Source organism: Felis catus, chromosome C1 (genome assembly GCF_018350175.1).
Source record: "Felis catus isolate Fca126 chromosome C1, F.catus_Fca126_mat1.0, whole genome shotgun sequence".
NCBI classification, from domain to species: domain Eukaryota; kingdom Metazoa; phylum Chordata; class Mammalia; order Carnivora; family Felidae; genus Felis; species Felis catus.
This window is the reverse complement of record NC_058375.1, coordinates 163,807,940-163,821,224: the sequence shown is the minus strand read 5'-3', so window position 1 is coordinate 163,821,224 and position 13,285 is coordinate 163,807,940. Positions and strand designations below refer to the sequence as shown.

General features: G+C 44.7%; 1 long non-coding RNA gene across 3 annotated transcripts in view; it reads left to right on the top strand.

Annotated features, from left to right (window-relative positions):
* LOC111561873 overlaps positions 1 to 13,285 on the top strand; it is a 451,344-nt gene that overhangs the window by 164,459 nt on the left and 273,600 nt on the right. The window contains exons 4-5 of one of the 3 annotated variants that reach the window (XR_006583324.1): positions 4,137 to 4,230; positions 4,313 to 4,489. The exons of 1 other annotated variant lie outside the window; for it this stretch is intronic. This is a non-coding gene — a long non-coding RNA (uncharacterized LOC111561873). Of the gene's footprint in view, positions 1 to 4,136; positions 4,231 to 4,312; positions 4,490 to 13,285 lie in introns of those variants that run through there. One more of the 3 variants, XR_006583325.1, reaches the window with a different exon arrangement.

The following is a 13,285-nucleotide window of genomic DNA, read 5'->3' as shown; positions in this document are numbered from 1 at the left end:
CACAGCCTCTTCTGCAAAGTGACTTTTCACTCACGCCGTTTAGATTTTCAGTTGTCCACAATTCTCTGCTTTCGAGGATCTTCCTTCTGTGTTTCAGCTACTTGTCTGGAACCTTCTCCCTACACACAAGTTTATGTTCAGAGGCACAGGAGGCGATTAGATATACCTAGTCCAGAAGATCCAGGGAAGGAAAAGCTCCCGCAAGTTATTTAAAATCAGCACAAAGATACACAAGCATGACTTCCATAGTCCTGGGCTCTGGCCCAAGAACGTGCTGATCATGTCCACAACTACAAAACTGCATAAAGACTCACATTAAAACAGTAATAACAGAGAAATGAAAAAAAAAAAAAAAAAGTCATGGAGACAGAGCAGAAAGGGTTCTTGAATTAAATTACTTTTATCTGGGCTCATTCACTTAAGGATGCCATCAACTCACTATTTCATCAGCTTGGGACCTTAGAAATGTATTTCAAGATTAATTATAAAATGAATTCTTTAAAATGGAAAAATACACGACTTTCCTGCTACTCTTTAACAACAGATACTGGTTAATGAAGTCTTGAAGCAGTTTAGTGGTTTGACTGCCACCTACTGTTCGTTTTTTGACACAACTCTTACATGTAGCTTGGCAGGAGGTAAGAAAAACGCCTTAGGCAAACGATTTTTTTTTTAAAAAAAGTATTTCATGTATGTGCTGTAACATATTTATTTTAAAAATTTAAGAGATTGAAAAAAATGTGATTTTATTTCAAATTACTGTAATTGTCTTAGTCGTTGATGACAGTTACATCGGTTAACAATGCAAATTCTGTGGCATTCTAAAAACGTGTGTGTGTGTGTGTGTGTGTGTGTGTGTGTGTACATCTATACAGGACATTTCATTTAGTTCGAATAAAGCCTTATACTTGCAATTTGTAAAAATATGCCACAAACATGGATTCATCAACCTGAAAATACCATCTTATGAAGCTGGCATCTGATCTTTAAAACAGAAAAGAGATCTCTATCATCATACTTTTATGCTTACACGGCTTGTGCAGACTTCAAAAATATAAGCACTTCTTCTGCCTAAATCAGGAGATCCAGTACCGCGTCTCTCCAGTTATTTCAGAATGACCCAGGCTTTTGAGAGAAATCTGTTCACTTAACGCTGCCTTCCTGAGATTCTGTTAACTGCTTAGGGCTCAGAAGGCAGGATGGGTCAGTGCATTTTTCTCGCTCATATCTTAATTACTCATTTTAGAGTAATAACCCATTTTCTGGTTATGACAATGCTGTTTACTGTCTAAATAGAGAAGCTTGGTGGAAACTTTATAAACAGATCGTCCTCAGACATGGCCCATGTGAGTCATTTTATTTTTAAAACGGTACCTTTTCAAGCCTTTGTACTAAATGACACACGTAAAGAAAGATTGCAAACTGATTCTGTGTTTTCTTGATATAGTATATATACGCATATGCTTTTGTGTTTTCGAGTGTGTTTGTAGATTATCTCACTCACGCTGAAATCTAGTTATATTTATTCTGTTTTTCAGAGCGTCAGGGAAAAATCACCCAGAATATTTTGGCCCTATTAACATGGAGTTCCTGCTAAAGCTATGTTGCAGTGTTCAATATAAAATGGTAGCAACAAATTCTAACATTCTACAGCTCTGTTCGGCTACTGTTTCTTTTCTCTGGCAGGGAAAGGTGTGGAGTGTGGTAGTTTCATTTGTTAAGACGGGATTTGGTGAAAGACAATATAAACATTCCATTGTATTTTTTGCCATAATAGTATTTTTTTTCTGATGTATGCAATAGCCATCTTAGGTTCAAAAATCGCTCTGAGGTCTGCGATTGGGCCTCTCTACAGAGAGTTTTGCAGATAAATGCACATTGTTTGAAAATTTGTCCTTAATGGTGCCAATGATCTCAATACAAAACAAAAGCTTTTCCTATGGCTTTATTTACAGGGACACTGATGGAATTTATCAAGAGGCTATAAGATGATATTAGGCAACACGAGCAAATTTGATCAAATGGTGGTTTTTATAGCTTTTCCCCCGAAGTGGTTCCACCCAGTAACGAGAACCCTAATCTAAAGCCGAAGAAAAATAGTTTTACCGAAAATACTGGCCAGGAAGCCGAAACAAATACAATTAAGCTGGCCTTTTAATAAATGTCTGTTCATTGATTTAAATTCACTTTTTTTTTTCTTTTTCGGAGCAATGCTGACGAGTGCTGTTAGCATACGAGCATGTATAATAACTCGGACACAACCATTTTTATTTCTTTTGTGTGTCATTACTGAAAGATTGAAGCAAGCTTCCCCTAAGTGTAGTGATGCAAAAATAATAGTATCCCAGTCTGGCTGCGCGAGAGCCGAGGCAAACAAGGGCTTCAGAGTAACGTGCCTTCTAGGTAGCTGACATGACGCATCTAGTCAGACGTAAATAATGACAGACGGAAACTATCATGAGGTCTGTGAAGCATCAACATACTGCTATCATTTTCTCTCTAACCTTGCCTTGCTAGCAGCTCTCAGCCTTACAGGCTGAGAGATCATTTAAAAAGCAAATCCTAATGACTCTGCCCACTGTAACAACAGTCAGCCAGATTGGCATCAGTTTAGCTCCGTTTAGAGACTCAAGATAGCGGCCATTGTTGACTTGTGACACCCTACACTCCAGTTGTTCTCCACAAACCAACCCCCGCCCTCAACGCTACCCCTTCCCCATGGCTATTTCCATGCCTTGCAAAAAAGGTTCCCCTCTCTGGTAGGAAAACGGTTCATCTCAATTATTTGCTTGGCGCTGTGTGCCTGATTTCTCAGGCTGCATCTCTTTTTCTGGACCAGCTCGTTTGGTACAAAGTGCTTTGAGCACCCCCTCCCTTTTTTTTCATGGGGCACACATTATTTTGTGTGTATTATGTATGCACAGGGTAACAGTGGGTAAATAACATCCCAGCGTCCCTGTAGCTTAAGACTAACATGGTTATGGTTCAGATAAACACGTCTGTACATGGCTGCCATAATCAATGTGGAATGGCAGAACAATTTTGCAGATGCCGTCCCGGGAAGATAAAAAAAAAAAAGAAGCTGTCTTGTCCAGATTCAATAGAATCTATTCACCAAGAAATCTGCGATAAAGCAGTCGCACGTTTTATTTGTTAAGACAGCGATGACTTTGCAAGCCGGTGGGAACTGAGGCTGATGTACAATAGGATAATAGCATTATCACTTTGCAAATCAGCATGTGGCTCTGCCTGGGTGCTGGCAGAAGGGCACGGGGTTCTGAGAGCTCTAGCTAGCAACCTGGAAAGGCGCGATCAGACCGCCTGGCTGTGAGTGCAAATGTAGGAGGATAAATTGCCATGAATCTTCTTCTGCTTGGTTAAAAACACACGGCGTTATTTGTCCTTTTACTGTTTTAGAAGAGGCCAGGAGATGAATGCATGAACCTGAGTATGTGTGCGAGTGTGTGCGTCGGGGGTGGGGGGGAGGGAGTGCTCGAAGCAGGAAAGAACGGGGACTCTCACAATAGCCCATCTTAATGGAGAGCTATTGATCTCACTTCCTAACACTTTAATCTCCAACTAAACGTCTTACTTACCTCGTGTAGAAGAGATGCCAAGTCGAAATAAATAATAAACACACAATATTTTAAGGACTTTTGAATTTTGCATGGTAATAAATATTAATGCAGCTTGTGACTCCCAAAGAAAATAGAAGGCACTTAATTCTGCTGTTGATATCAGGTACTGTGCAGGTTGATTTCCCGAGGCGAAAGTGAAAAATGCACTATTTGGACTTAAATCTAGATTTAATAAATAACTAATTTAGGATCTTGTTCTATATGCAAGGATATAATCACAAGGCATTCGTTTTTAAAAGGTTTCATTTATTCTTGTGAGCTTAATTATTGCAAGGAAACTGTGAGCAATTTGTTTTTTACCAGTGTCTGATTTCTGAGAATGGTTATTAAATATTAAATGGATGCATAATTCAGGCAATTAAGAAAGTAATCACACAAAGTAATGTAATGGAAGTTAATTATTACTGCATAAGCAAATAGTTCATTAATGCTAGTAGTTGCTATGGCTGCATTCTTAACACATGCAGAACTGAAGCATGAATCCTCTGTGTATTCAAGGAGCCGGCAGGAAGTGCTATGCCTCGGAGAGGGCGCCACTAATGAAAACCAGAGGCAAATAAGGCCATATTGACCCCTGACTTGTCTAAATAAGGTGGGATCATCATTACTTAAGAGAGTTTTATCGAAACCACGACTACCCTAGCTGCTTACGTTTTTTTTTTTTGGTGTTTTAGGTTGGTCACACAAAGCGTGACTTAAACCGAGGAGAAACCAAAAGGAATTCAGCTCGTGAAAACAAAAATCACCCATCGTACGTTCCCCGGTGTCATCCGCGTTGTTGTTTTGAACCGATTCTTGTTACACAGCCAAAGTCATCATTTCGTAACTTAAAAAGACCCCATAGGTGTTTTCTCTTTTCATAAAATCATTACAGCTGGTTACAGACCTTATTTGGTCCTGCCGCTCAAACCGCCCCCCACCCCCACCCCCCCGGGTTTGAAAACTCTGACCTTTCTTCGCTAACACTATCTCCCTAAAGCAGCACACTTTATAAAGGCTATTTTATATTAATTCAACACATATGGGATCCGGCGCTCTCCAGACCTTGTGCTGCTGGGACGCACCAAGGTGGCCGGGGCAGGCCAGGCCAGGCAGACAGGGAGGAGGGTAAACAATGGTGAGGATTCCGCCCGAGCCCCCGGGACCCAGCCAGGCCTGCCTCCAGAGGAGACCCAGCTCCGTGTGGGTTTACTTTGTAACTACCCGGAACTCTCAGGGCTCACTGCCTTCCTGCAGTGATGACGCTGCCTGCCCCATCTCATCACAGAATTGCACGTAGAGAAAGGCAATTCTGTTAGGCCAGATGCTGTCCTGCCATTCTGAGTTAGGCATGAACTCACCATTATAATCCTTAGAGCATCTGCTTGCCTACATGCCGCTGCTGAGCTCTACCCACCACCTCTCAGGCTGGGGCTGCGTCAGGTAGGCACAATGGAAGTCGAGAGACGTTGGTCGTGTCAAGGGGGTACTCTGGCCACTCACGTCCCCAGCACTGGGCTTGCCACTGAGGGAAATAGAAAAGATGTGCAAGGCAGACCCCATCTCTGTTCGAGAAAAGCAGCGTGTAGTCTCACTGGAACAGTGGTTCTTTTGACCTTTTGGGGGATCATAGAGCTCCTGGACATTTACACTAACCTTTGCATTCAATTTCAAAGGGTGCATGGTCTTCCTAATCCTACCCGCGGGTCTCAGACTTAAGACCCTCTGCTTTAGGGGCGCCTGGGTGGCGCAGTCGGTTAAGCGTCCGACTTCAGCCAGGTCACCATCTCGCGGTCCGGGAGTTCGAGCCCCGCGTCAGGCTCTGGGCTGATGGCTCAGAGCCTGGAGCCTGTTTCCCATTCTGTGTCTCCCTCTCTCTCTGCCCCTCCCCCGTTCATGCTCTGTCTCTCTCTGTCCCAAAAATAAATAAATGTTGAAAAAAAAAAAAGACCCTCTGCTTTAGAGGAGACCAGTGTCTGCGAACAGATAGTGAACATTTAGGACATAATCTGTTTGGCTTTCTGGCATACAGATTATAAGTATAGAAGAGGGGTTGGTGGGGTCTGAGGTCGTTTGGGGAAGGCTTTATGGAGCAAATGAGCCCAGGGCCTGACATTGAAGAATGGCTGGTATTTTGAAGCAGAGAGGCAGAAGACTTTGTGTAGAACAGCATGGGCAAAGGAAGAAAGGTAAAACTTCATTTTTTTCATGAGCACATCCATTCATCTAAAAAATACCAAACACCGGGGCACCTGGGTGGCTCAGCCGGTTAAGCGTCCGACTTCGGCTCAGGTCACGATCTCACAGTTTGTGAGTTCGATCCCCGGGTCGGGCTCTGTGCTGACAGCCCGGAGCCTGGAGCCTGCTTCGGACTCTGTGTCTCCCCCTCTCTCTAGCCCTCCTCTTCTCACGCTCTGTGTCTCTCTGTCTCTCAATAATGAATAAACGTTAAAAACATTTTTTTTAATATCAAACACCTACTGAATTAGATAATCAGGGTAAATAAAGATAATACACGTTTCCCTGATCTTACAGAACTTACAGTCTAGAAGAAAGTATATAGCCAGCAAGTAAATAACTACATTACAAGGGAAGTGTAATGGTTCTGAGCAAAATCCAAAGAACTATAGGAGAAGGGTGAATTCAGCTAAAGGGTATGAAAATGCTTAATGTAAGGGGTACATTTCAGCAGGGAAATAGCAAGGAAACTGCAAAATTTTAAAAAGTTAAAAAGCAAACAAACGTGGGCAGATGTAAGGTACCGTTAAGATCTCGCCTTTGGTTTGGATGTCCTACCTCAAAAAGAGAGAATTAATCTAGGCAAAGGCTGGGAGGTGGGGAAGTGTGTGATATGATTGGAAAAATATGTTCAGCTTGAATAAAGCACAGAGTATGAGCAGAGAAAGCTTTTTTTTTTTTTCAATTTTTTTTTTCCAACGTTTTTTATTTATTTTTGGGACAGAGAGAGACAGAGCATGAACGGGGGAGGGGCAGAGAGAGAGGGAGACACAGAATCGGAAGCAGGCTCCAGGCTCCGAGCCGTTAGCCCAGAGCCTGACGCGGGGCTCGAACTCCCGGACCGTGAGATCGTGACCTGGCTGAAGTCGGACGCTCAACCGACTGCGCCACCCAGGCGCCCCTGAGAAAGCTTTAAAGGAGGAATGGGGCCAGGTCATGGATGCTCTTACCAGGCGGGTAAGGGAGTTTGAGTAAATCATGGAGAATCCCTGGGGCACCTGGGTGGCTCAGTCGGTTAAGCGTCTGACTCCTGATTTCAGTTCAGGTCATGCTCTCGTGGTTTGTGGGTTCGAGCCCCACGTTGGGCTCTGTGCCGACAGTGTGGGAGCCTGTTTGGGATTCTCTCTCCCCTCTGTCCCTATGCCGCTCACACTCTCTCTGTCAAAATAAATAAGCTTAAAAAATTTTTGTTTTAAATATCATGGAGATGCACAATTTTTTTCTTAAGGTGGTCTTTTAGGAAGGTACGGCCAGCGACAGTGCTCAGGCTGGAGTGGCCCCGCCATAGGGAGACCTCACAGGCTGCTGCCACAGTATGGTGGGCTCCACTGAGGAATTGTAATTGGTATATGTCTCAGGGAGTTAATGTGGTAAACAAGAGAGGGTGGGTGGTGAAGGGGGAGCAATGAGGGTTTCCATCTCACACGCACCCGCTGGGGCAGAGATGAGCCGGGACTCAAGCCAGACTCACTTTCTGAAGGAGACACCATTTTTGCTCACCAGGAAGTAGGCATGTCATCAGGACAATGGACTTCTTTTTCTTTTTCTTTTTAGGATTAAAAAGAAATGTTTTTTATTTATTTTGAGAGAGAGAGAGAGAGCAGGGGTGGGCAGAAAGAGAGGGAGAGAGAGGATTCCAAGCGGGCTCTGTGCCGTCGGCACAAAACCCGACGCAGGGTTCTATCCCACCAACCGTGAGATCGTGACCTGAGCCAAAATCAAGAGTGAGACGCTTAACCGACAGAGCCACCCAGGTGCCCCAAGACAATGGACTTCTGTGTCCTCTCTGCCACTCTCTCTGAAGAAGCATCCTCAATGTGTTCCTTGCTATAGAAGGACAGGGCATGCATACTGGTGGTACTATTTATTCCCCCATAACACGTGTAAGTATCTCCTTGCCTACAGCAGGGGTTGCCACACGAGATCTGGTGTCTAAGTCTGGCTCATTTCCATAACTCTTTGGCCTTCAAACTAAACTGTTAGTCTGCCAAGGGCCAGGGGTTTCCTCGAGCCGGACTTGAAGCTGTCAGAGCGTGGGCTTTCTCCTCCTCTCTCTGATTGAGGAATGAGCTGGTCCCTCGGTTCTTTTTAAATGGAATCTCCTACTTTACTCCATTTGAGCTCTATAAAAATAAGGAATACATCAGGAAAAGATGATTATTATTTCTACTTTGCAGATGAGACTCGGGGGAGATAAATGCCTAGCTTAAGACAACGCAGCTAACGAAAGACGACCCCAGGCTTAAAACTTTTCACCTCGAGTATTGATGTTCGAGACAACCCTGAGTGAATAGAGCAGGAACCTCCGTTTCCTCTACCGGGATCCGTAGGATTTCTTCCAAGCTCCTCAGCCCAATTCTAGCACTGATAGGCTAACCTCAAATCAATTTCAGGCAGAACATTGGAAACTTTGAGCTTTGTCCTTGTTTTAGGGACTCCTGAATCTCCCATTCGGCATTAGGTGCATTCTCTATTCTTGCAGAGATCTCTGTCACTTCTGCAAAGTTCCTCTACTTAGAAACAATTCCGTCATCCCCTTCCAAGTCACTGACGACTTGAAATGTCAGAACTTAGGCTAGCAATACAAAGCGGGCACTTGGTTTGTTCGTCTGTGTATCCAGGCTCCATTGAAAGTCTCAAGGCCGGTGATCCGTTAAAGTTTCCAGAGAGTCCCAGAGGGCTTCCGAATTTTAGCTGCTTCTTCCCCACCGATGAGATGAAGCGTTATCCGGTTACAGAATTCTGCTCTCTTATCTGACATTGGTACGTCCGAGGCCACAAAACCCTCCTTTCACACCTGCCGAATTAGCTGCTGACCAGTTTCTTTCCCTTCACATCTGCAATCTTTAAACCCTGGAAAAGCAAGCGGCCACCCTCTGGGCTGAAGATATGTGTGTTGGACACAAAGCCGTTGTAAGGGGCCTTTACAATGTCACGTTAGGGTTATGCTCAGTTTTCTTTGGGCAATTCTCAGTGTGATGGGGGTGGCAGGGGAGGGGCAGTGTGGAAAGAAAAATCCCCACCTCATGCGAACTCAGGGCTGGCCTGCACAGCTCTCATTAGACAGCGTCTAAGCTGCCAGAGAATGGCTCAGCTCTCACACCGGGGCTCTCATGTTAAACCCTCCGCATCACCACAGTGGGAGAAAAACACGCCTTATGGGGACTAATGACTAATTCCCTACATCATGTCTAATGTGTCCCAGGGTGCCAACTTCAACACACCTGCCTCCACTGCTGGGAAGGTAATGAGAGTGCTTGTGAGTTACTGGTCACTGACAACATTTATAATATTCTTCAACCTAACATCATCACGCAGGTCGCTATGCACGGTTCACCAGGAAGGGGCGAGCTCTGTCACCCTGGGAGCCCCAGGTTTATGGGCAGTTGGTTGGGGAAGTGGTTCAAAACCCTTTAAAAAATGAGGTGGATGCATTTGGAATGGTTCTAGGTGTCCCACGATACCCTGTTAAATTTTGTTACTAATTACATCATCAAGAGGTAATTATAGCACTCTGAGGCCAGAGATTTTAAAATCATAACCATCCAGGAAATTTCGCCCATAAAAATGGTATGCTTTGGCTTGGATAACAGGGATGGTTGAGGGAGAGTCGGGGGTGGGGGTGGGGTGGGGGGGGTGGGGGGGTGGGACAAGGAGCCTGGAAATCTAGTTTGCTTGAGTTCAGTTAGCATTTAAACCCACAGTTGTGCCCTTCGAGGCTGTGCTTTCTAGGGTTTGAGGGCCACTTGCATTAGGGACACACTGCTCGATTTTAGAGATTTGAAAATTACCCAGTTCACTCAGGAAGGTGTCTAGCGGAATTATTTTCTTCTTTCTGAAATCAGCCTCCTTTTTTAGCAGGTTCTCAGAAAGCAGAGCTGACAGTTTCGAGTGAGAAAGCAATGCAAACTTCCTGTGGGCAGCATTTCGAGATAATGTAGATATGTTTTGATATCAGGTAGCCAAAGACGAATACAATGCAGTGAGACATAAGTGTGCCCGGACTCTTTTCAGAAGGGCTCTTTACGGGTGCCTGGGTGGCTCAGTTGGTTAAGCGTCAGACCCTTGGTTTCAGCTAGGTCATGATCTCACGCTTTCGTGAACTCGAGCCCCGCGTCTGGCTCCATACTGACACTGTGACACCTGCCTGGGATTCTCTATCTCCCTCTCTTCCCACCCCTCTCCCATTTGCGCTGTCCCCGTCCCTCTCCAAGTAAATAAAACTTAAAAAAAAAAAAGAGCTCTTTAGGCTTGGTCTTCTAGTACTCTCTCTCTCCTCCTTTGCGTTTCTGCCATAACCAGGATGAAGAGCTTACTGCTCCTTTCCTAAGACATGCTCCAACGGACTGGTTAGGAGCAGGGCGATGAGTCAGAATCCTTTGATTTGCTTTCTGGCTCCTCCAGGGCAAGGCAGTGTATTACTTAGGGTAACACTAGCTGCTATAACAAGTAAACGCCCAGTTATCAGCGCTTTGACACAATGCAAGTTTATTTCTCAGCAATCCAGCGTTGGTGTTCCTGGGGAGCAGTCTTCCATATTGTGGTTTCAGGGGTAAGGCTCTTGCATCCTATGGGTCTCGCATCCTTTAGAACCTCAGTATCTTCTGCATCCAACCAACGGATAAGTATGGAACGTAGAGAAGGCACAGCCCGTAATGGACAGAGCAGGACACACATCTCTTCCACCGCTTTCTTTTGGTGAGGACTCGTCCCATGGTGCGTCAGGATGCAAGGAAAGCTGAGAAATGTAGTCTCTGGCTGGGAAACTTGAATTTCTGGAAGGAGGAGGCACAAACACTGGTGAAAAGTTGGGTCTCCTTGCCACACTTGGGCGTAATACTCCGTACCTCATTTCAGTTCCCACATCCATAATAAAGACACGATAGCAGGATCTACTTCCTAGAAGTTGGTATATGGATTAAATTAGGTAACATTTCATAATGTTTGGCACACAGAAAGCACTTAATAAAAGTTAACTATTATTTCAACAATTGTTATTGTTGTTAACTTTTCCTTGAGTTTATTACCACCCAAGAGAGAGATCCATAATTAATACCTCACGTTATTCTAATTAAAATAGCTAGCCAAGCAATTTGTGATAAGGCTCATGTTTATTTTCTGAAAAAAAAGAGAATCTATTTGATGGGGTGTAAAACTAGCCGGTGTGACAGTCAGACAGTCCCTAAAGGATGTGAAGCCTGCCTATAAAATCATGGCCCCTGCCCTCCTCCTGCTGTATGCTCTACACACAGACGGAGGGAAAAGTTCGAATTTCTCAAAGGGGATGACAGAACAGTTCATCATTTCATTGTCTACATGTTATTTTTCAGTATTTATTTCCATACCATTTCCATTAGAAATTACAGGAAGCTTTTGTCTTTGAATCAATATCTATGTGCGCTTAAAAGACTCAAAAAGGGCATTTTCGGTCCTTGGTATGATTCAGCTCTGTTTCAATACAACTGTTTCATGAATAACAACGAATTCAGTAAGGTCAGGCTGTTTTGGTTGCTCAATTCCTCTCTTAGGGTGCAGAAAAATCCCGCGCTTACCAACAAGAATCCTGGGAAAGGAAAAATAAGTGAATGGAGATGATTTAGACACAGTTTTACACATGGGGGGGGGGGTTACCAACAAGAATCCTGGGAAAGGAAAAATAAGTGAATGGAGATGATTTAGACACAGTTTTACACATGGGGGGGGGGCCGTGCTGCGGATCCGATTCTCCAGAGGGCCGCTTACTTTTGTCCAATTCCATAAGCTAAACCCAGGCAGACCGAACCACACGAGATCTGACCCAACCCAACCCAGCTTGGTAAGAAAGCTAGAAGTCAGGACAGTATAGCAGAGTTTTTAACCTCAGCAGGTGCTGTGCTAACAGCAAGGACTTAGGTTCTCTTCCTGAAGAGGTGTCCTTGCATTTTCTCATTTAGTCCTCATAATGACCCCATGGGGACAGTTACCATACTTATTCCCACTTAAAGGGTGAGGACACTGAGGGCAGAGGGGTTGGGGTAATCTCCCGAAGACCGCATAGCTAGTTCAATGGCAAAGTCAAAATTCAAACCCAGGCTCACCGGTTCCACAGTCCGTGTTCTTAACTTCTGTGTTGGGCCACCTCTTCGTAAAGGCTCAGAAATGTTATCCATTACTTCCATTTTTGTGAAAGGTAGATGTTAAGAATTTAATTCCGGAATGTTTGGTAACCTAGCGCTTCAGTTGAGGATACTACAGAATAAAAGCCCAGAGAGACTTTGTTCATCAATATCGAGCTTGGAAATGAGTGCGCAAATGAACGAGTGAGTGAATGGATGGATGGAAACAAATCGTGCACTATCTAAAGCCAGGGGCATGTCTCAGAACCACACTCTGAGAATTCGCGTTGGTTGGAAGACGTGGACGGTGTACCGTCATTGTGTCGCATCGAGCATGAAATGCCGGTTCCAACGTACCGGTCGCATTGGAGTCAGGGAACCTCCCCAGTGAGTCTCAGACTTCGGATGGAGGAAGGCCGCCACCCCTTAAGAAGCCCTCAGAGTGACGATCCTGTGTCGGTCATGTGCGCGCAAAGGTGGTTCGCCAGGATGCAGCGCTGGCCCGTGTAAAATGCATCTTTATCTCACTTTGTAAAGCCACATTTGGTGTTCCATTAGCAGCGTGTAGGAGGCCCGAGTGTCCTCTGCATTATGCTAATTGTTTAAGCGTGACAGGTTATTACTTCAGTCCGAGGGGTAATGCAGATCGGGGGAGCAAAAGTAGGGCACAAACACAATTTTCTAGCTTTTGAGAAGCAATTACAAATAGATGAGGAGCCATAAAAATATTACACGTGGGATGGCTTATCAGTAGGACCGGAGAGGCAACTGGAGCCCTTGCCAGAGTGGTTCAAAGCTGACAAGTCCGCAGCGATGATTTAAAAATAGCAATGGTAATTCTGCAGCAAAACAGAACAATGAAACCAAGAGTCACAGCGCTCAAAAAAGACATTGGCCCGGCACAATGCTCGCTCGTTGGGTAAGCTATTTTCATAGCAAACCTGAATTTCAAAATGTCAGCCTGATAAATAGGGGAGATCTGAAAGGATAAAGTCAAGGTGTTTTGTTTGATACTTAAAGAAAAAAAAAAGAAACTTACTCCTGTTTCTAAGAATCTTTTAGAGCTTTAAGGGAAGAGGAGGGTGGGCTTTGAAACGAGATCGAGTTCTGTCTGGTCCGGATGCTCTTTTATTATAATTTTTTTTTTCAACGTTTATTTATTTTTGGGACAGAGAGAGACAGAGCATGAACAGGGGAGGGGCAGAGAGAGAGGGAGGCACAGAATCGGAAACAGGCTCCAGGCTCCGAGCCGTCAGCCCAGAGCCCGACGCGGGGCTTGAACTCCCGGACCGCGAGATCGTGACCCGGCTGAAGTCGGACGCTTAACCGACTGCG